This window comes from Rattus rattus, chromosome 7 (assembly GCF_011064425.1).
Source record: "Rattus rattus isolate New Zealand chromosome 7, Rrattus_CSIRO_v1, whole genome shotgun sequence".
NCBI lineage: Eukaryota > Metazoa > Chordata > Mammalia > Rodentia > Muridae > Rattus > Rattus rattus.
This window is the reverse complement of record NC_046160.1, coordinates 6,876,618-6,902,999: the sequence shown is the minus strand read 5'-3', so window position 1 is coordinate 6,902,999 and position 26,382 is coordinate 6,876,618. Positions and strand designations below refer to the sequence as shown.

The window sequence follows — 26,382 nt, the reverse complement described above, 5'->3', positions numbered from 1 at the left end:
AGAATTGGCCACGCTACCTCCTGGGCAGACCTGCTCAGCTCACGTGGGGCACTGGGCTCCAACCTTGCCCTACAAAAAAGCTTTAAAAACGTATGCTATAATACTTGGAAAACAGGACATAAATTTTATATGCTGTATTACTGTCTTTCTGCAAAGCTCTCATCATAAAGAATGCATTGCATTGTCTGTTCACCCATAGTCTAATATCAATAGGAAAATGTCCAGCAATGTAACTCTTTGAGTGCAGACCTACACAAAAGCCGGCGAGCAGCTGGGACTCGCCTGTGGGGCGGCTCGCAGGGACTTTCCAAAGGCAGCTCCCACACCAGTTCACGGGCACCACTAGAGAAGCCTCCATTTCAGGCACGTGCCTAAATTCGGTCCCTGAATTGTTTCTTGTCAAATTAAAATGTCAAAAATTATTCTATCAAACACTGTCCCTAAGGAAGCCAAGCTCAATCCAAAGAGCAGCTACCAATTAGCAAAGATGGGCTTCTGAAGGGAGGGGGTGTGCACTTCTCTTCGTGTGTGAAATTAGCAGGATCCAAAAAGGAAAGTTTCGTCTCAGCAGTTAGTGTAAGTGCTACTGATAGCTATAATCACACGCAGGCTGCAATTCCCACTGAAAGGCTTTTCAAATGAACAAACACAAAGAGAAAGGAGAAACACAAGTGTTTTCATGGTGAATGGCTGCCTAGGATTACAGCACTGTCAGAAGCCAAGGCTAGAGATCCAATAGGCCTGAGTACTGTGAACTAGCAAACCAAGTCAAATGAAGCCTCATTCACTCTTCTGACAAGGTCAGTGCACCTATCCCTTAGCACGATAACCAATTTAAATTTCAAGTTAGGGAAGGGGCTCCGAGAAAATAAAATTTCCCACAAGTCACTTAATGTTCTCTGCTGCCTTGGATGAAGACATAAATTCCTCTAAGAAAAGCGTTTCCTCCTCGCCTTGCTTTACAAAAGCTGCTCAGCCCTCAGACGCAGAGCTCAAGTGTTCCCTTGTTGCAGGGCACTGTGCGGACTGCACACACTCCCTGAAGGTGACTCACAGGGTGCAGGAGTGTTTACAGTGCCTCTGGGATTTACCCACACAATACTGGGAAAAATCTATGATTATTCACAATCTTCCCCAAAAAGTTCTAAAACATTATTTCTAAGGCTAGAAAGACAAGCATTAGATAAAAGTTAAGACTCTCAGAATACAACTTTATGTGAAGCATGCTCAAGTGATCGCTAACTTACGGTTGGCGAAAACAATCTGATGGGCTATGCCAGATAATGAAAGCAGCCCTTACTGTTGCAAGGGATGGGGTTAGTAGCAAAAACCCAAGGGCATACATTCCTGGGCATATATCCCTGACACATTTCTCACAAAATGCCCCTGGACTTGAATTATCAAACACTTTTCTCTGCTGATGTTTTTTAAGGTCTCTCTCCAGGTAGCGCGTTTCCTGGTTCTGTGGCTCAAGCGATGACAAACAGACCATTCCCCATTCAGTCTACTTACCTCATCAAGACTTTGAGAACTCAGTTATGCAAAGAATTATTTTCAACAGCCACCTTCAATTACAAACGTTTGACGAGATCACAGACTTCAATGCCAGTGTGCTTTCATGTTTAAATACCCACACAAGGGCTCTTTGAGGCGCACAGCATGGCTGCTTCCTGTTTTCCCTTACCCAGCAAAGAGCCTGAGGTATGCTGCCATGTCCATCTGTAGCAGGGCAGCTGTACGCCCCACAACTTTGACAAAGAGGTTCCCTTGATTAAGACATGGCTTTTCTGAGTGATTTTCTAACCTGACAACTATTTAAAGAAAACAACATTTTAATGGGATTTATCCCATTTCTCCAGTTTTCCCCCTACGAAACATACTTTTTTGGTTTACCTCCGTTTGCGTGACCTGTCTGTATTCAGTCCTCCCACTGACCCAAGTCTAGCTGCAGAAAGCCCCGTCCAGTGAGTGAGGAGTGATAACTATCCTTCTGCAGTGGCAAGCCCGCCTGCATCTATGAAGGAGAAGTCCATCAACAGGAACTTTTACTTATTCCACAACAAACAATATTTTAAAAATTTAAAGAACAACTTGTTTCTGACACACTAAATCCAGGGATTTTTATGCAAATATGTACTGAGTTCTTTGTTATTTCTGAAGGACAACTGAGACTTTGGACTCAAAGATAAAGTTTCCCTTTTATATCAACATGGGGGCTAACCAGCTATTTAAATACAAAGCAACGTCTTTACAATGCAAAGGAATCACTGGTAAAGCAAACGCTGGTCTCTCCTTTTATAAGCGGCTAACTTCAGTGTATCTATTCAGAACTTATGTAAGTGAACAATGCTGTTCCTTATTCCAATATCATATTTATGCTAATCATGGAAACATGAGTCCTTCATGTTCTGTCGGGGAAGCAAGAGAGCTTACATCTTAAGCTAAATGTAGCTTCTGTTGAGAGAAGTGAGAAGCAGCACAAGCCCCATGCTGAGGGCCAGCCAAGCACACAGCTAGGCTCACATGCTGCCACCACAGGTCTCAGGAAGCACACCGGAAAGTCAGCAGCCAAGCTCCCCTTTCAGATGCAGTTTCTGCAGGTCATGCACTGCTAGTAACACTCAGCCTCTGTGCCAGCAGAGCCACGGCCACAGGACAGCACACCAGATAAGCCAGACAGACTTCACATTTCTTCCTGTTTTCTTTGTCATATAACGGCATGTCAGTCCACAGGTAATTCTCAGTGACTACTTCATGACATTGACTAAGATCACAGGCTCAAAAATTGTCAGAAGGTAATGCTATGACACATAAACCCGTCATATACTAAGACAACAGTTATTCTGCAAGAGCCACTCACTCAGAATGCACCTTAAAAACAAACAAAAACCTGACTAGTTAAGGAAATAGTCAGTTTTAAACAGCACAGAAACAAATTAGGTTCATTTTGAATTCCAAAATGCTGGAGAAGATGAAAGATTCAGAGGAGGCATTACATTTTACAACCTTAATAAAACTATTTGAAAGCGTTCAGGACACAAGGTCTCAGATCCCTTCCAGAGAAGGAGAAGCTAGACTAGATCTGAAGGCATTCTGGCTCCTTTCTCACACTATAAATAAGTTAAGAAAATTTCTGAATGCTGAGAAACATACAAATCCCCCTGTTCACAATTGGAAGTTTCTTTTTGTTTCTTTTTGTGCTTAAAGGAGAAAGGCTTACTGACTACCCTCAAATCCTCTGACAGTGCTCTCACACCTAAATGACAAGGGGTGTATAGAAACAGACTGGACTTAGAAGCTGGCCTCCAGTCTCCCTTCCTCCAATTCTTTAATCCTCTTACTCTATAATTAATCTATAACTCAGTTTCCTAGATACAATCAGGGGGTCACTGAGAATTGAATGTGAAGAGGTATAGAGGTACTCATACGGCAGCACTACATGCCTTGGCTACTACACTAAAGTCTGGATTAAACATTTACTAAAATCAACCTTTACTCACCTCTAAGGACATCATGGTATAAATTATATATATAATATATATATATATATATATATATATATCATGACTTACAATTCAGTAAAAATGCTCAAGTATAAACTATAATGTCATCAACTAAGGACAAGTGTTCTGATTGTTTTTAAACCTTAATAACTTATATTCAGAACCAAAGAAACAAACTGTCTGAGACTCTTAATAGATTACCAGACATGGAGCACATGCTTGTAATCCCAGCACTTAGGAAAATCACCGGTGTGAGGCCAGCATCAGCCATTTGGAAATGCTGTCTCAAAACAGCATTTAAGACAGAGACCACATTCTACACATGGTGAAGTAGTGAGAGCAAGAGCGGAAGAGTGTGCTGTGTGGAAAACAGTGGCCAGCATAACAGACAAGTCAGTCCAGACAGAGGCTCACAAACAAATGGGTGACACCCAACAAGAAATGAATGTGAGAAAAGAATTCTCTCAGGTCATCTGTGAAAGGGAGAAAGATTAGTTCATCAGTACACATACCACATAAGAGAATGACAAAAAACAAACGCCAAGACACCACTCAGAAACTATCAACACAGATACTTCAGCTGACTTTCTGGGTAAAATGTAGGAAAATCATTTTCTTCGATGCCTACAATAACCCGTGGCTAAGAAGAAAACAAACACATCATTCTTCTCGACTATTCTTGGAGAAAAGCAAAGGACTTGGGGGAGCTGGCCCTGTCTCCACCCTGCCGGCTCCATCCTCATGGAACCAGTGAGCTGTCCAAGTCAGACTTTCCAAAGGAAACATGTCTTCATCTCGGTGTCTCAGGAATACTTTTCAGAATGTCCCACGATTTATTTAAACCACTTTAAAAAGTTACAAACAACTTTCTTACTCCTTACTAATTTTATAGCACTGGCTATTTCCAAAGCATTTTCAATAAACACTCCAAACCTTAGATGAACAGCTAAGATAGACTCCATTCTCCACCACATATCCTTATTCAAACCTTTAGTCTCCTAATTTCAAAGGGAATTGTTTTCCTTATAAGAAAACACACCGCTAAACAATGTGTCAAAGAAACTGAGATATTAATGGTAGTTCAAGGACAACAAATTCACAGTAGAGCAGGAGGGAGAGCATGTGAACGCATACCCTCATAGACATAAAATATAGGACCTCGCAGAGTTACATTTCCTACTTGCTGCAAAGTGCTAGGAGTCTCTCCACTCAACTAAATGACGCACTGGCCAATAAGAATACATGTGTGCTAATTTTTAAAATCTTCACAATGAGCTTACTATTGGCCTATGTAATGAAGAAAGTGCAGCCGTTCAGAGGTCAGGGAGCTATGAGGGTTATACACAGTTACTGACAGAGGTAGATCTGCAAGGGTCACTCTGACTCAGGATCCTGGGCTCCTGGCCACTACTTTGAGCTCCTTATTACATCACCCCATATCCATATAGCGATCTGCCATGAAGCATGCACACTTGAGAAATAGATTATTACTGCCATTGCACTAACAAGATCAATGAACCCTGAGAAGATTAAGAGACTGTCAACAAGACTGTCAAGGCACAGAGGAGAGGTCCCAGCTTAGGGCTGTACTGTTGAGAGGTCTATGCCTGGACTAAAGATGAAGCCAGTGATGGGTGAAGTTAGTGACTGCCCCGCAATAGCCTCTCACCAACAGACAGGCCTCTTCCTCCTGTATTTCGACACTGACCTAATAGGTAAGTGTGGGACCAAGTAAACTCTGTGAAGAAAACAAAATGCACATGTAAATACTGTGATATCTCTAAGTTATCTCTACACAGAAAAGTCACTGCTACCACGAAGAAAAAAACACCACCTCCACCTTCACCCCCCTCCCCCACGACCATCACCTCCACCACCACCACAAAGAGGCAGGTCATAAACTGACCTTCTCACAATCACCACTGCTACTGGCTGTGGCATGGCCATTTCCAAAGAGAAATTCTAAAAGGAGTCCTTGGGAATACCTGTGATGTTCTTCAGCAACCCTGGACCTGTCCTTGAAGCCAATCATCTTTTCTATCCCCCGTAAAGCACTAGCCAAGCACTCAGTCTTGACTTTGAACCCAGTGAAAACATCTCCAATGAGCTCATTTCAAAGTACCGAGAGCCGATTAGGTTCACTTCGAAAGTAGGATTTGAGGATAAATTATTGAATATAAAAATTGGATGAAGGAATAAATGGAGAATCTTTCGTTCTTAAAAAGGGGACAAAATGAACATTTCAAATATATAAATAAAAATACAAGATAGTACACTATTATTTTTTTCCAAAAAAAAAAAAAATTAAGGATAACTAGCAGTTGGTTTTATTCTGATTGGCAAAATCATGTGTTTAACTCTCTGCCAGAGTCCATATTAGGAAAACTAACCATGAAAGAAACAGAATAAAATGCGCTCACAGATCCTTAAAATGTTATGTATGACATATGATGAAGAGAAAGATGAGGACTGCTAAAATGAAGCTATATAGCAAGCACGTCTGCAGAATAGAGGCAAACCTAGAGTCCCGCCCACAAATGTAATGAGCATTACTCCGGAATAATGGGATGCACATTACATTTCTGTAGTGCTTGCTGGACTAGTATCTATTTTTCAAACTAGCTGCAGGGGTCCATATTTCCTCAAAAGCAACAATAATATCCTTATTTTCTTAGTATATAAAATACATAGCATAATATTCTAATTTCACCAAAATGAGGATTGTTTTTAAAATGATACACACACACACACACACACACACACACACACACACACACACAGACCCTGACAGAAAATTACAAAGTAGTTCTGAAGGAAAAGCCATTTTGCAAATATAAATGCAAAACAAAATATCCTAGAGCCTACAAGTGCTGGTTACACAGAATATATTTAGTTATTAAATACCAAGTGAGCTGCCATGTGTTAGCCAACTGCTCTATCCCTGGAGCAGTTCACATCAGTGAACACATGACCAAATGCCCCTTTCATTAATGGGACTCTGCATGTTAGTGCGTATTCAGTAGTCCTTAAGTCTGAAGTATGAAAGCCAACAGTTAAAGCGTGTGCAGCCTGCTAGTGACGTCCACTGTAGCGGGGAAAAGCTCAGGCTCACAATGAGCTCTCCAGAAAGTTGGGTCAGTGATCCACAAGTCAGTTGCCCAGCAACACTCTATAGCAGTGAATATTATCTAAATATTTTATTAAATCCATCCAGACATCATTAAGCCATATTTCCCCCACTGATTTGCCATGGTAACTAACTTTTCAATAGTTAGTTCTGTTTTGACATCTATTTTACTTACTATTATTTCTGTGTTTACCTTGCTTTGCGATATGCTTAATTTCGATTTTTCTAAGATTTGACTTTTTCGCTAGTGAGAATTCTCACTGAGAAGTGCTGTGGTGAGAAGTCAGTCTAAACAACCAGCAGGGTACATCAGGGTAACTCAGAGCCACAGAAGTTGTTCAAGCCCTCAGAGGAGATGAAAGCTACCCCAGAGCGAAGAGAGGCTGCTGCGACAGAAGGCTCTGAGCAAGTCTGCAGCCCAGCACCCCGGTAGTAATTTGTCAGAAATTGCCTGCTGACTCAAAGGCAAACTTCACTCTCAACTGAGTCTTTGAATACGTATAGAATTTCAGAAATAATTTGGCTGATCTTATTTTAACATTTTTATTATAAGAGTAATCTATGATAAAATTTATGTCTAGACGATTCTAAAAGCTCTTGGTGGTGAGAACGTTCAATGACACTTTAATAGGCAGGGTTTCAACAGTTGTATAAATACACTGTGTCTTTAATGGTGTCTCAGACTATTAAATGGATTAATTTATTTAGCCTCCAGAATAATCTTATTAGTATTGTTATTGTCCCTGTCTTTACAACTCAAATGGTTAGATCATTTGCCCAGGGATACAAACTAGCAAACTATCAAAGCTGGCCTGGAATGCAAACTCTCACTTGTCTCTTGGTTAATTAGCTCAGTCCACGCTGCCTCTTCAAAGAATTTCCTGAATATCTGAGTAATTATCACCATTATCACCCCCCCAATTTATCTGAACATTGCTGGTTGAGATAATCTTAAGAAAAATGATTCAGTGAACATGATAAAGCCACACATGGCCTGTTCCAGCAACACTGGTTGGGAGGGGAGGGGTAATAGAGGACCAGGAACTCAGGTATAGCCTTGGCTACATAGTAAACTGGAGGCCAGTATGAGATCCTACCTCAAAAAACAAAGCGGTTTTATCCAGCAATGTGGAGCCACAAAGGTAACTGCTGCAGTCAGTTGTTGGCTTTGGGAAAGAGAATAAAGGAGAGGTTGGCAGAGGCTCAGGGCCTCAGGCCACGCCTTTCATTTCCGTAATCCATAGCACCCTGCTGGGAACTGGAGGGAAGCATAAAGCAGAAGCCTGCACTTTACACTTCTGCAGCTCACCTAGGCTTTCCTAGGAATCAAACCAGGAGACAGCCGCTTTGTGCTCAGGACAGACTGTAAAGAGGTAGTTTGGAAAGGCATGGATGGACCTTAAGAAATGCCCTAACAGTTTTCCATATAAAGAGGTTGTCTATAGTCAAAGAACTAAGTCTAAACGCAAGTGCCTATGTGACATTTCATTTATAGTAATAAGCCAACAAGTTACAAACAGTAAAAGTGAGTTTTTAAAAACTCTATGGTTACCATTTTATAATTTTCTCCAGAAGAAAGAGCAGGTTTGGCGCTACCTACCTAAGGTTTGAAGAGGAAGCAGAGCTGGCTGCAGCCGTAGAGACACAAAGACAAAGTTTATCTGATCTGTGATGCTTGCAAGGCCCCCACACTGGCATTTTACGGTTACAAAAGGTATATTTGATTAAGTGTAATTTCACTGTCTCCTACCTCTCAAGATGAATTCATTCATACTCATTTCTGTACACATATTGAACAGATTTGTACATATTGAACACTTTGTAAGTCTAGTGTTTGATGGGTCAAAAGAAAACTGGGAGCTCTGGAGAGATGGCTAAGCACTTAACAGCAAACAGCTCTCCCAAAGAACCCAAGCTCAGTTCCCAGAGCCAGCTCCTGACCACCTGGACTCCAGCTCCAGAGGATCCTACTCTCCTGGCCTTCTCAGGAGCTGCATTCATTCACACATACATTCCCAACATATACATAGTGAATGATAACATTAAATTGTTTTTAAAAGAAATGTTTGTAAGTCTATTGATTCAACCATACACATTAATGTGAGTTTAAATAAAAAAAGAACTACTTGTTTTGGCTGGTGAGATGACTCCAGTAGGTAAAGGGCTTGCAACACACACACACACACACACACACACACACACACACACACACACACACACACACCACCACCACCACCACCACATAGACACACTCATAGCACACACGCACACACACACACCACCACATAAACACACTCATAACACACACACACACACACACACACACACACACTTCATTTTCATTTTTCTCTAATTTTCACTTTGGATTCAACATTTCTCCCTCTCAGGAGGGCAGAATTTTCTCTGCTGCACGGTGGCCGACCCCTCTCCTAACTGTATTAACTCAAGTTTAAATACGAAGAAAATTCGGGGAGACGACCTGATCAAATCCAAAATGATTAATTAAATGACAGATTAGGATCCAGACTTAGGCAGACTAGATGCAAAAGGGACATCCTTAAGTACAAAAAGACAACATTTTCTCATATGTACAAAGGGTCTTTTTCAGCCAGCAAAGCAAAACCCCAAAACTAATATATTTAATAGTAAAAGATTGGATACATTACCCCTGATATTGGAACAAGTTGAGAATACCTGTTATTGCACTGGGAACTCAAGTCAAGGCAATTTAGTTAAGAAAAAAAAAAGACATCCACACTGGGAAAGAACTGAAACTATCTCTATGGGCAGATGTCCTGGTTGTGTATAAAGAACGACAAAGCAGGGATGGGGAGACGGTTCAGTGGGTAAAGTGCTTACGTTACAGAGCTGTGAAGACCACTAGAGTTCGTATCTCCAACACCCACATGTGGGGCTTGCCTGTGACCCCAGAGTTGGGGAAATGAAGACAGGGCACCCTTAGAACAAGCTGGATAGCCAGACCAGCCACATCACTAAGCTGAGTTCAAGGAAGAACCTACTTCAGTGTATAAAGCCAACAGTGATGAAGAAAATAGCACTCAGAGCCATCCTCTAGTCTCCACACAACGACACACAAATGTGGTGCCCACACATTCAAATGGACCCCAAATATATATACACTTACATGTGTATACATACAAAATTTAAAAACTCGAATTTTTAGAAAAAGAAAATCCAAAGGAGAGATATATATATATATTACACACACATATATCAATTGTATTTCTACATGTTGCAAAAAACAATCCAGAAACAAAATTTAAGAATATTTCATTTATAACAGCATCAAAAGTAGCAAGATATTTAAAAGTAACTTTAATATAAAAAGTAAAAACTATATACTCTAAACTACCAAATATTATTAAAATAAATTAAAGGGATCTAAACAGAGAGATGTCCCGTGCTCACAGAGCCTACAGAAGAGCAAAGCACTCATCTCACAAGTCAGGAAACAGAGGAGAGAAGAGATGGGATCGCTCAATCCCCTTCAAAGGCCTCCACTGACCTACAGACTGCCAACAAGGACGGACCCACCTCCTAAGCTTCCCGGCTTGCTGAGGTATCCAGTGAGACTACAGCTCTGACGGGTGTAGCTTTAGCAGACATACACCATAGCAGTGACTGCTTAAAGTCAGGAGGGGGAGGAGGAATAGCAAAGGATACAGGGCTCTTTTTAGGATAATCAAATGCTTTCTAAATTGACAGTGGTGACACCTGCATTGTATGTGAATGTACTACAAATACTGACTTGTATATTTCAAATGAAAGAAATAAAAAGTGTGTGTTTTTATCTCAATAAACTATTATTTAGAAAAATAATTTTGTCCTTCAAAAAACAATCAAAAGTGATTCAAATCTCCATCAACCCTAAAATAGAAAGATATGTATAACTATGCAAGACAGCCCTAAAAGTGATCGAATTACAGATCCATGCATAGACACAGGCATTTATCTAAAAATGTAAAATTATCTCCAAGAGGAAAATGGAAGTCCTATTAATATTACATGCAACAGGGTTCTGTTTGAAAAAGAAGCCATCATGCAAAACAGCAAAGGAATCATCAGCATAGAACATGAGAGAAAGCAAGAGCGAGAGCAAGAACAAGAGCGAGAGCGAGAGCGAGAGCGAGAGCGAGAGCGAGAGAGAGAGAGAGAGAGAGAGAGAGAGAGAGAGAGAGAGAGAGAGAGAGAGCTCTATAGAGAGCGCTATGGGAAATGGGAAATGAAGGCAGACAGACAAGGAGCTTCTGATGAACTGATGTTTCATCATAAACTAAGTGTTGGACACACAGTCCATTAAACACCACTGTCCCCGTTATTTCGGTGACTTTTTAAAAGATATGGTACACATGATCAGGTACTGGGGGTGAGGAAACAGGACTAAAGCCCTGAGGGCCAACACAAAGAATGGAAACAGGCAATCTTGGAAGGTAGGAGGTGGGAGACCTTCTAGATTGTACCAGAGACCTGGGAGGTGTGAGACTCTCAGGCTTAAAGGGAGGGACCTGAGATGAAATGTCCTACAGTGGGGAGAGGGAACTTGTAGAGTCAACCTCCAGTAGAAAGACAGGGCATCAAGTGGAAAGATGGGGTTGCCATCTCATAGTCAAAAACTGTGACCCAGAACTATTCCTGTCTGAAAGAACTGCAGGGACAAATATGGAGAAGAGCCTGAGGAGAAGGAGGTTCAGTGACAGGACCGAATTGAAATCCCATTCAGGGGAAGGGCCCAAGGCCTGACATTATTATTGAAGGCCTATCACGACTTCCTAACGAGCAGCTGGAAGAGCCAAACGCAGTTACTTACACACAGCCAATGGACAGAAGCTGCTGACCCCTGAGGCTGAATTAGGGAAAGGCTGGAAGAAGCTGAGGAGGAGGTTGATCCTAAAGGAAGACCAGCATCTCAAGTAACCTGGTCCCCGGGATCTCTCAGACACTGGGCCACCAACAAGGCAGCATAGACCAGATGATATGAGGCCCCCAGCACATATACCGCAGAGGACTGCAGGGTCTGAGCTCAGTCAGACAAGATGCACCTAACCTTCGAGAGACCTGGGGTACCAGAGAGTGGGAAGGTTGGGGGTGAAGGTAGGGACATCCTCTTGGGGATGGAGGGTGGGGGTGGGGGTGGGAGAAAGAGATGTGGAATGTGGAACAGTCAGAGGGTGGACCGGGAGAGGAGAGGGGGATAAAGTCTAGACTGTAAAGAAAGATTAAAAAAAAAAAGATAGGGTACAAAGTAGCTCAGGCCGACAGCTCTGTAACGACGATGACTGAACTTCCGGACGCCCCGCTTCCATGTCCTCAGTGTTGAACCTCAGGCGTATGCCAGACACTGGGGAGTCAGACCCAGTACCTTACTGTGTATTCTGGACAGACATTTCCCAGAACCCCTACGACATTTTCAAAAACATTTTAAAATCCATAAATAACACTAGGTTTTAACCCAGAACACACACCACTTATTTTGCATTTGTCAAAAAACCTTGGAAAATGTCTTTACTAAAAGTGTGTGTGTGTGTGTGTGTGTGTGTGTGTGTGTGTGTGTGTGTGTGTGTGTGTGTGTACGCACAATATACACAGGCATCAGCGTGAAGTGAGTCTAAAATGAATTCACACCTAAGTTGCTGTTGGACAACACAGTTGCTGTTCTGAAGGAATGAGTAATAAAGCCGCACTGGTTATCCCGATCCTCCGAGCTAACCCACATGTCAGCGCAGTACAAACGAAGCGTCTCAGCAAAGCATACAGTACGTTTGGGAGGGACTTAGAGGAGGTGAGTCTAACTCCAACCTGAAATCCCTAAGGGAACTACATGGGGATGGAGTGTGCCAGAGGCTCTGAAGGCTCTGCCAGTGCTGTCCCAGGGAGGTAAGGAAAGGCTGGGACAGTGATCCACACTGTACATCCAGGGAGGGTAAGGAAAGGCTGGGACAGTGATCCACACTGTACATCCAGGGAGGTAAGGAAAGGCTGGGACAGTGATCCACACTGTACATCCAGGGAGGTAAGGAAAGGCTGGGACAGTGATCCACACTGTACATCCAGGGAGGGTAAGGAAAGGCTGGGACAGTGATCCACACTGTACATCCAGGGAGGTAAGGAAAGACACTGGGACAGTGATCCACACTGTACATCCAGGGAGGGTAAGGAAAGGCTGGGACAGTGATCCACACTGTACATCCAGGGAGGGTAAGGAAAGGCTGGGACAGTGATCCACACTGTACATCCAGGGAGGTAAGGAAAGGCTGGGACAGTGATCCACACTGTACATTTGGTCAAAACACAAGAGCAACTCAGAGTTGTCCACCACACTGCGTACCAAGAACTATTCTCAGTATTTTTAACCCCTTACTCATTTTACTTTTCAAAAACAAAAGTCCTACAAAATAGGTCATCTTACTGCCTCCACTTTAAAGAAGAGACCTGGATGACTGAGTAATGGATGTCAGTGGAGAAGACTAGGAAGGAAAGGGAATCTGCAGGAGACACACATGTGGGTGAGGGAAAGGCTTAACTTCAGTAGTGAGGGGTCCGTGCAAGGGTGTATACAAAGCAGGCTAACCAAACAAGTCCCACTATGCAGAAGGGCAGGAAGGCAGTCTAAGCTAGAGAGCCATGCTGTCTTAAGTGGGTGAGCACGAGGGGCGTGGGACCAGTAAGCTCGAACTGATGCACTGCTGCAGAACTGAAATCAAGTGAGCACTGACAAGGCTTGCTCACTCTTCGTGTCCTCTGAGCCCAGCGCAGATTGAGGTCCTCAGTAAGTGTTTGCTTAATTGATGAACAGATGGATTTTAATAGTCGAAAGAGAAGGCAGTTGTCTCTTCTACCCAGAAGACTCCTGAATACACTAGCAAAGGTGAGGCATTGGCGAACCCGCAGTGCGTCCCGAGCATTCAACTATCCTCAGGAATTCCAAGGAAACACTTCATTTCTGACATGCCAAAACCAGCAAACTTCTAGCGGCATGTGGAATTCAATGACGGATACATTGTACATTTTCCACCAAGCACAAACCTGCCAGTTCTCACTAAGGAAAGGTAAGCAGAGAGAAAGCAGGGAGGCAGTAACCTGGATGAAGATGCAGAGGCAAATCAAACCTGAAAGATCTAAGATCTGAGACACTGCAGAAGCATCCCTCAGACATCCCCAGGTGAGCTGAGACACTGCGGAAGCATCCCTCAGACATCCCCAGGTGAGCTGAGACACTGCGGAAGCGTCCCTCAGACATCCCCAGGTGAGCTGAGACACTGCAGAAGCATCCCTCAGACATCCCCAGGTGAGCTGTCTTTATCTTCTTGGGTCTCCTGCCTAGATTCAGGAATGAGAAAAAGGTCAATCCTTGATCTGAATTGAGTAAGGGTCCCTAGAATAACCTTCATGAGGAAAAAGCAAGTCCCAGAATATTACATGCAACAAGGTTCTATAAGGAATCATTAACACAGAATGTGTGTGTGTGTGTGTGTGTGTGTGTGTGTGTGAGAGAGAGAGAGAGAGAGAGAGAGAGAGAGAGAGAGAGAGAGAGAGAGAGAGAGAGATCTGTAGGAAAGACGGAAAACATGAAGAGTTTTTCCATACCCAGTTAATATCTTCTAAATAGAAAACATTTAGTTTTTGGCTCGGATTCTAATTACTGTTTTTTCCACTTAAGTGTAAAACATCTAAAAGCATCACCTCCTAGTGAGAATTAGATGTAAGACGGTCTCAAAAGGCTTAAAGGCGTAGACCCCCAAAGCAGAAGAGATGGACACCAGGCATTCTTTCTCTTGTATAACTAGTGACTATCTGGAAAAGCAGCCCAGGACCCTGAAGAATGGGGAGTCTCTGAACGCTACACTCAGAAGCTATGGTTCAAACAGGGATGGAGCGTTCCCTAAGCACTAGTCCTCACTGAAGATACTCTAAAGGCCTCTTTGCATTTACAGAACACCAAGTTCTGGCAATACCAACATCTGAATTCTAAGTCAGAAACACCTCAAATAACATTACTGCAAGGGACTTAACATACCAAGTGAAAAGACAGCAATTTTAATGAAGGCAGCAGCAATGTGATTTCAGAAAATATAAGTACCTAATTCAAACCTGCAATGCGTGGAGTCTATCAAGGTTTTTATGTCCTCCATAGTCCTCAGACTCATGTCAATCACTGTGTTAAAAGGAGAAACAAAAATGCTTTAAAGAACCACAATACTTTAAGGTAAACAAGGCAACAAAAGCAGTTTCAGTTGTGTGTTCAGTTGTGTGTGATTGTGAAGCGCTGCAGCGTGTGTCTGTGAAGGGAGCACTGAGGACTGCACATGAATGTGGGCAGCAGCAGGAAAGGAATCGGACCTGAATCCAACGTCAAAGGCCAGGCGGGCACAAGCACTCATCTCCCTCCACCTGACTGTGGGCTCCACCTTACCAGTCACTGTACACACCAACCTCCATGCCTTCCAACTGCCATGATGGGCCCTAGCTCCTCAAGCCAAGAGTTAAAAGAGCCCTTCTTCCCTTAAATTCTCTTCTGCCAGCTATAGGATAAGTGTAGAGAAAAGTGACTGAGACGCCAACATGAGACATGAATCAGCTTCTTGACACAGTGGCGACTGCCAAGCTGGTGCTCACTCCCCAGCAGCCAGTAACTATCACTTCCTCATCCTCGAGACTCTAACAACCCTCGTCAAAGCAGAATAACTTGCAGTTAGAATGCTTGACTAACAGTATACATAAGATTAGGGTGAATTTATGTGCTTTACCTATGTTGACCTCAGTACGGTAGAATACACAAAACCCCAGAATCTTAAATAAATAGCAACAAAGAGAAAGAAGTGCTTTCTGAGGTGCGCTGACTCGCTGTCTGTGACTATACCAAGCCATAATCCTCCCGTGAGGCATGATGTCACACATCAACAGTGCAGCACTAAAGCAATGTCATCATGTTGAGCCATCCTACACAGCAAGGCAATGGACACAGACAGAAACATCTCTACAGCCTTCAGTTTTCTTACCCCAGGGGCTACTCTTTGACACACAAAGAGCCACACAGAGTACAGCAATGGCGGCAACAAATTCTACAACGCCTTTCTTTATTGGCAAGTGAGCCAGGTGTACCTCCCCACCCGCCTTTCTTCATCACGAGTTTGACCCCAGATACACTGCACATATATGCTCGCCCTCACATTGACTAGGCCATCCCCCCAGCAGTTCAGTTTGTGTTGATCATTACAGAGTGTCAAAACAATCTGCTTCTCTGGGAAAGGCTATTACTAAACTAGTGCGTGTCACTCAGGTGTGGGAATCCTATATTCTACAAGCTAAATCTTTAGTCCAATAAACTTCCAAGACTAGGCCTCAGTTGAAACTTAATTTCCCATCATATATGAATAAAAATAATCAGATGAGTGCACAGACAATATAGACTATAAAAATATAGTAATTTGGGGGTTAGAGAATGGCTCTGCATTAAGAAAGCTTACTGTTCTTTCAGAGGACTTGAGTTCAGTTCCAAGTACCATCAGGCCACCCACAACCCCTTGTAAGCCCACCTCCTCAGGATCTGATGCCCTTTTCTGACCGTTTTGGACACCTGTATCTACATGGTATATATAAACTCATTTGACACATAAAATAAATCTTTTAAATATATATTATATCACACATAACAATCTCACAGCATTTTACTTAGATGCAAATATATGTTAACACATCCTGTTAACAAGAGCTCTTACTGTAATAGACTGTAAAAGACTTTTACAAGTCAGTGTTATGTTGTTATGTTCAAAATAATAAAAGTCTGAAGACAAATAAATATCACTCTCTAAAGCAGGCCATAATTCCGATTTCCCACTATTGGCTGAGGAAAGTTTATAGTAAAGACAACAGGTGTAAATCCCGGGAAACTGGTGAAAGCCTTACAAGTGCTTACGTGTTTCCTCTTAGTGAGGGACAGAACCCAGTCACTATTTGTAAAACAAAAGCAAAAGTTCAAAATTTAGCTACGAGAAGTTCTACCCTCAAACATCTGTCCCCTAAAGAGTTCTCCGCCTCTAAGAGATAGATCTACAGGAAGTACAGTCTACAACAACACATGGCAGCCTTCTCTGGACCCCACTTCCTTTGGCCTTTCTTCAGACTCTGTTTCCCATGAAGCGGTAAGGAATAAACAGGCTGTGAAGTTCAACCGTTTAAACAACCTCTGGACAGGGTACTGGCATTGCCTTTTACTTAGTCTGTCACAGAAATCTGAGCGGTTCTTTGGCCACTGTTCAAGCTTCTGATAACCAAGGTACATGCTTGCTCCACCGAGTCAAAGCAGCGCTCACCTGAAAACCCTCAGCTCACCAGGAAACACAAATGAGGCTGGGAGAAGCACAGCTGGGAGAGCATCCTAGCCCTCATTTACTCCCTCTCGACCCAGTCCTGTCCCCATCACAGCCATCACCACCACCATCCCTACTACCCCACCCCCACCTCACCCCATGAACACTTGAAACAACTGCTTTAAGTTTCTTTTAGTGCAGCAAGCAATAGCTTGTAAAGGATGCAGACCAGCTGAAGCATTTGACAGACAATGCTAATACCAGGGATTCCTGTCAGCCATTTTACTTTAAAGGAGCTTTGAAGTTGGTTATCTTTCATGTACCTCTTTCATGGCACATTAATAAAGAAAACGGAGCCGAAGTAAATCAAGACCCAAGGTCATGTCTAGAATTACAGCACTGCAGGTACCTGACGAAATGCGGATTAATGCTGCATGAGCAGTGAATAAATAAAAGCACCTCTGCCCGCCAATCAGGCCAGCTTTACAAGCGCTTCTGAGCTTTCTTCTGCAACTAGACCGCGACACCTCTAATCCTCCATGTCCTGGAAACCTCATTATCATAATGTGAACCCAAATGTTAGGGTTCCCTCAATATGCGAGTGCTATGAAGCAGAAAAGCAATGGGAATTAAGTTGGGTGTAACCTTAGAAATGTGCGGATGTGGGGGAACTTAAAAGTGGTATTTTGCTAAGTTAGGAGTACCTAATACAAAGATTTAGCCACATAAAACAAATCAGAATAAAAAACCCACCATGCCATGCCAAAAACCACAAATAAGGTGGATTTAAGAGCTCTTATTTTCAACTCTGAGTTTCTGGTCCCTGACTCTACAAGTCTCACAGAACCAAATGAAAAGGATCGTAGCAAAGAATTCTTGCAATTCTGAATTCTTCTAACACAAATTATAAACCAAAGATCCCAGTGATTCTATGTGACCCAGACAAGAGCTGTAAGAAATAATTTTCAAATAACCAACAGAACACTTCTTTCTCAAAGTGCTGGCCAAAACGTATGGAAAAACTGAAATCACAGGGGAACAACAACAACAAAAACAACAACAAACCACGAAGGAGAAGAGGCTCTGAGCTCAAAAGTACGAATGGTCCCATTATTCACCACTTACCCTCACGTGAATTCCCATGAGAACTCCGAGCAAGCAGTGCTAAAGCGATTTAATGTATCTGTCCAAGTGCATGCCTGTGTTCCCCAACACAGAATCCAGCACAGACTGCACTGGACCCTATGGGATGGCTACTGAAAGTCCTGAAAGGCAGGCTCTCCATCTCCTGTATACAGCACTACCTACTGTACACTATAAGATGTTATCACTGGGAAGATAAGAGCTCCACTCATCTATTTACACACATTAGTGCTGAGAACCTCTGCTTTACACCAACACCTCCAGGTCGGAACGTAGTGCTAATCTGATGTATAGACCTTAAGAAATAACTGACCCATAAACAGGAGATGGATGAATTCTTTACTCTTTTAAAGTCACAGTAAACTGTCCATTTACAAGAATATAACACTATGGATGCCAAAACTGAAACTTCAGAGAAAAATATATTAACAACTGTTCAGAACAGGCACTCTTTCTTCCATAACCTAAAGGTTATCAGACACAAACTCCAAAGTTCATCACTTATTAAGGTAATGTTCAAGTTTGCTGTTTAACTGACATCTACGTTCTGTTAGAGCGTGTGCGCTTGTCTAACAGAACATCTGTTCTGGTTACACTACACTGTATCTTTGGCAAGAACTTACAATAAAACTAACAAAAACAATCAAGAATCTGTATTGGAACTGGCAACAAAAGTAGATTTGTAACCCAAAACCTTAAGATGCAAAGTGACCATCTCTGGGCTCCAGGCCAGTTCTAATCTAAGTCAATAAACAAAGACCTACAAGAAGGGATGTAGTTAAGGGTGGGTTGAGGCAACTCCTGCAGATATTTAAATTGGACTTGGAGACACAAAAGCACATGGGTTACAAAATTGGTAAAACATTTTATTTTAATCAAAAACTGTCAAACTGATCTCAAATCTAAACATTATTTTGAAAAACCCCCTCCCCTTATTATGTATTCCTCATGCCCCCTTTTCCACTCTATTTAGCTGAAACAGTCTATTTAACTACATATGCTTAAAAGTATCCTAGCCTTTCAACAAAAGGAACATAAATTTACTTTTAAATTGACTGAATAGCACAAATATTGCAACAAGAAGCCTCATTAAGAAGATTCCAGTGCTTATGGCCAAGTGTGGGAAAGGAGAGAATATTGAGAGGTCAAAGGAAACAAAGTTCTGCTGTCTTACATCTTCCCAGGCTGCAACTGTAGAAAATGCAGGATGGAAATACCTTACCACTTCACCTTGTCAGGACTTACAATGACCATGCTGAGACCCATAAAACAATGGAGGCCACCCCAAGTTCCCAGAGTAATTCATGCCAGGCCCGGCAACACATGCCTGTGGTCTCAATATTAGGAAGGCAGGAGGACCACAAGTTAGAGCCCAGCCGAGGATACAAGATGACATCATGGGATGTCCTTCACAATTACAGAGAAAGTTCCTTGTGTAAAGAAGGGAAGGGGATACAGTAATGACAAAGAAGTAAGAACAACCACATTGCGTCATATAAAACAGCACTGACTTCAGAGCACTGTGGGCTCTATGCAGCTAAACATCTGGACTGTCCAGTGAAGTTTGGTAATTTGTTAGAAAGTAAATTTCTTTCAACTGAAGGAAAAGGTTCAGATGGCTCATGTTATTTAAAAGAATTGCCCACAATCAGAAATCAAGGAAACCTCAGAAATCATCCCTTCAAAATCTAACCAAACACTCTAACACCGCAGGAGTCATTTATCCAAATGACAGCTCACATGACAGGATTGTAGCTAAAACCCAAGGCCTCTCAAATTTTCTCAGGTATTGATTCTAGCAGACTCTAGTGTCCATAGATTTGAAAAGCACACCTCCGAATGCGACTATAATAACCAGTCCTGGTGTGTGGAAGGCACCGAGGCCCTTACACCAGACATTAACCAACATTCCTTGGGTAGTCACATAGCCACACCTCTGGTTCCCTCACAGGGTTTAGAAAGAGGACCCAAGGAGTGAGGCAAGATCAAGTGTTCACTAGTCTAGTGTTTAATTTCCAGGGACACACTGACTTCCAGAGGTTACTGCCATTTTGCCTAACAAGAACACACCCAACAGCCACTGTCAGAACTTTATTTCCTCTTTGGCCGTTTGTCTCAAGTTCCCACAACCCCTCAGCAACCACACTGTGCCTTCCTAACGCTATTCATAAATGCACCCATAGCATCAGGAAATGCTTCATCTGCACAGACGATGAATAACAAATAAAACCTCTCTTGTCTTAGAGAGGTTTGATTTCAATTACATTCCTGTCTTCTTCTGTGATACCTATTCCTATCTTCAGCCCAAAAAGCATTTTATTTCCCAGACCTGACAGAGAGGTGAGGTGAGCAATTCTCTTGTCTGGCCGTTGGTGAGGATCATGGCAATGAGAACTATCTACATCAGTGGGATCCACTTATCACCCTCTTTCCTCTAAGGTAATTATTAAAGCCTTCTGTTATGTTTAGCACTAAGAGAAGGAAAGGTAATGTATTTTAACCTTAAGCTTTGTCGTTGAGAACTCTTTTGATATCCCCTCTTACACACATCGTTGGTTTTTGTCTCTATAAGAGTCACCCTTGCAGGAGGGCTGCAGTCAGTCCATATAAATTGGTTTCACTTTTAGTCTCAACTTTTTTTCCCTACTGGCAAAGCCCTGGAAACCAATGCACTCTATTCAGAACATGATGGAATATTTGCATATAAAACAGCATGATTACATACATAAGAGCTAAATCAGATACTAAACACTAGCAGATGTCAAAAGAAAATGTTTGAGTATAAAAGAAAATTTGTTCCAATCTTAGTTTAAGCAGAAGAAATTCAAAATCTTTCACACACACACACACACACACACACACACACACACACACACACACACACACACACAAATTACAGCATTCTTAATACACTCCTTAACACAGTTACCTGCTACATGGGAACAGATGTAAGACTTGTTCGAAGAACCAAGTCTCCAAACAGTTTCGGTTTTCTCCACCAGCACGTTTATATTCTCTTCTGAATAACAGTCTACTCTCAGGAGTTCATCTCAGCTGGCCTACTAGAAGCCTTTTCTCTTACAGTGAAATTTCCATAAAACCCCTGACATGAGTTAATAACCGAAGTATTGAGAACGTTTTCTTTGACACGAGGAATGTTACTGAGAAAACTGCATCTTAATTTTAAAATTTCAGAAAAATTTGGAAAGGACTGTGGTTTGGGTTGTACAGGTGCAGTCTTGGGGTCTGTGTTTTCGCTTTTGTACTATGTAAATTACTGTCCTATTTTCTTTCAAAACAAGGCTCTTTTGTCATTTTATAAAGTAGCCCAAATTCTATTTCTAAAATCTTTCCACCTGCTTGGCCAATTTTCTCTCTTAGCAATTTTCAAGGTTTATAAACTTTTAAAAGGTTGCTGGATTTCATATAGCAATGGTCCTCAAACTTGACTGATTCTGCAAATACACTACATATTACTTCCCAGCATATATATATATATACCAACAGTCATGAGATGATGTCTGGCCTACATTTTCTGTTCTTTTCAACTAAAATGTTTCTGAACTTTCACCAATGGACTGAAATCTATGTTATGTTACGGAAAACACACTCTAGAGAACTCGGAAGATTACTGAGAGTGCTCGCTTTGGCAGAACATATACTAAAAAAGAATACTGAGAGCAGAAATCTAAAAGACACAGATAAATTCATATGCACACTTCCTTCAGCTTGAGTGGTTTCTGAAGATTACAAAGAGAGCATCTCTGTGGGTCTAGAGTCTGTATTTGTTGCCCCTCTGTACCATATTTCTTTGCTTTTACTTCTCCATGTGTAATTTATCACTAACTCACATGCATATTTCTTTGTAAGTTTTCCCTATTGGTATAAAAGCTGTGCCTCTCTCAGAGAAGCAAAGGTCAGTGAAGACCCAAGACCAACAAGCTTGGTCTGTAAGCAAACCAAGTTCATCGAGTCCTTTTTGAACTCTCTCCAAGCATCATGTGTCATCTTGCCTCAGTACGCCGTGCTCTGCCTCAGCTGACATCGCGCTGCCAAGCGGCCTGACTGTGGAAGCCCAAGAAACTGCAGCACACCGCCAGAAGTTTTTTGATGTATTTCTCTCTATGATGTCCCAACAACTGTAGCTCAACTATGCAATGTAAGGCAGACCAATGCATGCATGTTGTTAGTGAAGAGTCCTATATATGTCCTTTCACGTGCTTGCTCTAGCAGAACACCCTTTCACCCGCGTCTGCTTCAGCTAAACGTTCCTTTACATGTTTGCCCCAGCAAAACACCATCCAACCAACTTTCCAAAGAAACCTTCAGTTTCCACTGCAGTAACATGAACTTTCTTTTCAAAAGCTGACTTTTTTATCTTAAGGTAAAAGTCTATTTATTCTACAAGGGAGTTGACCTTTCAAGGCCCATCTAATTCCCTATTTTGTTAGTTTCTGGAAGGTATATAAATTTACCTTAAGCAAAAAAAACCCTTAAGATTCCTTAAATTATGTTTTTCTCCTATTAAAAGTTGCTAGCACACTGGAATGGAATAAGAACAAGCATCACTGTTTCCCAGATGTCCACCACCAGGGTTTCCTCCTAGCGTGATCTGGTCACTCCCACCCCTCAACAGCTAGGCCGAGGCTCACCAGCCCACACCCCAGACCCACCTCTCCCCTTTGCTCCCTTTCAACACACACTGTGCTTCTCAATCATTTCCATTCCTAACACAAGTGCTCACTGCAAAGTTTTCCATTTGCTCGTCTGGGGACTCGCCTGCTAGCATCCATGTGTCCAGTCAAGCTTTCAGCACAGAAACATAAACAGGCCCAGCAACAGCACAACTGTTCTGCATTTCTAGACGCCAGGTTTGGAGTGACCTCATGTGTCTGTGAAGCTCCAAAACATACACAGCAAGGTGACTGGGAGCACTCTTTACTCTAAAACTTGCCAAGTGGAGATTAAAATATAAGATACCATATTAAACATTTCATATGAAACATCTCATTTCATAATTCAGTTATACAACTCTACCATGTCATAATTTTATTCACAAAATCAACATCTATCTTCGAGAAAATATTAACTCTATAAAAACTTAAAATTTTTAATGCTGATATGACACAAGAAAAAAGTTCCATATATGGTTTTACGTGCTAGGTCCTGGTCAAAGTATAAGCACATTCTAAGTATTGTGTAATTACTTCTGGGCTTTGTATATAAGGTTTTTGTAGAACATAAAAAGGCTCATGTTTAAGTTCAAGTCCTAGCCACATGATGTGTTATTTTATATAGGAAAATATCATAAAATTAAAAAAATCCAAAAATATTAAACATGTCTGGTCCCAAGCATTTTAGAAAAGAGATTTCAACTAGTATAAGTCTAGTCGATAGTCTTGAAAGATTTATCTGATTAAAACCAGTTTAATGCTTACTGTTAATAAACATGAATGCACTTACAGCAGGCTATAGTAGAATAAGTACTTGTCTCTTGAACAAGGGGACCTGAGTGCACACTCCTAGCGTTCAGTAAGAGCCATGCACAGCTGCACATGCAGCAACCCTGTGCAAGGCTGGATGGAGACAGGAAATCCGGTGATTTGCTGGCCAACCAATCTATCCCAGTGTCCAGCTCCAAGTTTAGGTGAGACTTGGACTCAAAAGCTAAAGCAGAGAGGTTGAACAGATGGCTCAGCGGTTAAGAGCACAGGTAACTCTTGCAGAGGACCCAGGTTCAATTCCTAGAACCCACATGGCAATTCAGAACCATCTAGAACTCTATCTTCAGGGGCCCTAATGCCCTCCTGTGGTCTTTGTGGGCACTGCATGTGTGCGATGAGAGAGGTCAAAGGGAAGTGCTGCTGCAGTGAGGGGTGCCTGGGTGTGTGCTTTGGAAGTTAGGCGAACCTCTGCCTGGTTACCATGCCACGAGGAAAGCCCTGGTGGTGGACAGTGGGAACACACAGTAACACTCATTCTTTCACTCCAGTGTGTTAGCAGTGTTTTAGGAAGAAAACATGATTTCAGGAAACGATGCAAGGAAACGATGTACAAGGAAAGAAGAGAAAAAAAGAAAGAAACAGGTGGAAAACAAGAGGAAGACCCTTAACATGGGCTTCTGACTTGCACATGTGCAGGCATGAATGTACACATATTATACATATCACACACACACACACACACACACACACACACACACACGTGCGTGCACAGCAAACCTGTAAATGATGAGCTCATAGAGCACGACCATGAATATTAGAACATGTGCCCCTGATTTGAGGATATGTCAATGAGGTAGACATTTGCTACATATATGTGAACACAATGTCTCCATTTGTACATCTTACCACAGCTATAAAGAAAAAAATGGTATCTTCTGCCAAAAACATAGCAGTATAAGATTAGAAAATAATTCTGTGGCAATGTAACGTGAAAGAAAACAAATATTAAAAATCAGGTGTCACTATTTGCCAGAAACTGAAGACAAGGCATCTATCATAAACTATACTGAACTCTACAACAGTGCACGCACTTTCAACTTTAAATGTAAGGGACTGGCGAAATCCAGCTAAACACCGCCACTTGGATCCAGTTTAAATTTTTCTCTTCTTTGTAGTTATGATTTGAAAGCCTGCGTGAATTTCTTCCCAGGGTATGGAGAAGTCTCAGAGACTACAAAGTGTTTCAAGGTGGGAATAGAGACACTAGAAAGGAGAATGGCTGTGATACAGCAATAAGGCGTGATACAAGTCACAGAACACCCAAACTTACAGCAGCCAATCAAGATAACAGCACTCCAGAGTGGATGAGGAAGGTGCTAGAAGCTTCAATACGATGGTTTGAAAAGATTTAAATGCAGATTGACAAAATTATAGAAATACTTAAAGAGAACATACATAGAGTGACAGACAGAGAAAGCATGGAGACAAATGGAAGGTCACACGAGCTGAAGGAGTGGTATTTTCATACACTTTAAACTGACTGACCAATGACAACAAATGAAATCAAATACTGATTTTCCTAATGCAGTCACTTGAGTTCTGATTACATCCCTGCAACACTTAAAGACTTCACAAGTCCACGGTAAAGTGTTAGCAACAGACAGGTCCATTACGGCGAATGCTCTATGACAAAGAGCATTAGAATGAGGGTTGGAGGGCTGGAGAGATGGCTCAGTGGTTAAGAGCACTGACTGCTCTTCCAGAGGTCCTGAGTTCAATTCCCAGCAACCACATGGTGGCTCACAACCATCTGTAATATACATTAAATAAATAAATATTAAAAAAAAAAAGAAGAAGAAGAATGAGGGCTGGAAGGATGGCCCAGTTACAGGAACAGAGACTACGGCTCACCCCGGGAAGACTAAAACCTGTCCGCAACAGTTTCCCAATATTCTTAAAAGGGAAGAGAAGACGTGAACAGAGCATGGCTCACTACTGCGAGTCAGAGACAGGCACTCTACAGGACAATGTAACTCAACATTTCTACAGTGTCTCTGGGACACATAAGGCAAATCCATGTGCCCTCTCACTTCTAGTAGCTCACAGCCCAACTACTACAAACACCAAATGGCTTATATACCAAGCATGTAAGTATGGTTGTTTAAGATCAGTCATTTTCATTCCAAAGTTTACTAAATCCAGATTTCTATGGTGTCATGGTTCATTTCCCCCAATATGACCTAATACCTAAAGCTCACCGAAGACACACTTCGTGAGCACATTTAGACCTCACGCAGAATGCTCCCACTACTTTTACTTTGAAATGTTTGAGACAGGGTCTTACTGCATAATCTCAGGCTGCCCTCGACTTGTAGATATTCCCCTGCATCAGCCTCCTGAGCGGTAGGATTTATTGGTATACTAGGCATCACTCCAAACGCCTTCTTTAACTGATTCCTACATTGTGTATACATAATCACCGCGACTATTCCTGAGATATTTACTTCAAATTAAAATGAACAGGTAAGAATGAAACCAGCTGTAATAAACATCATCAGCCATGACCAAGGGTTCAAATAGTTTCTCAGAAGTCCCAGTGCCCATGTGCAGCTTTGAGAATGGGGAAACCGTACGGTTATCTTGGCTCTTAGCTCCAGAGTACACTGGATTACAATTCTGGCAGAAGAAGGGTAAGTTATTCACAGTCAGCGGTTGTTAAGTTAGTATTCACCATACTGATTAGTTAATGCTTAACTAGAATCCTCACATCAAGTACATCTGGGAGACTCCATGGAGTAAACTGAACTCTGATTGGCTGCCACACTGAGAGCACCTCC

General features: G+C 42.0%; 1 protein-coding gene across 1 annotated transcript in view; it reads right to left on the bottom strand.

Moving 5' to 3' along the window:
• The window catches only part of Srbd1 (S1 RNA binding domain 1), a 174,979-nt gene that overhangs the window by 101,813 nt on the left and 46,784 nt on the right, over positions 1-26,382 (bottom strand). The gene's annotated exons all lie outside the window — the stretch shown is intronic.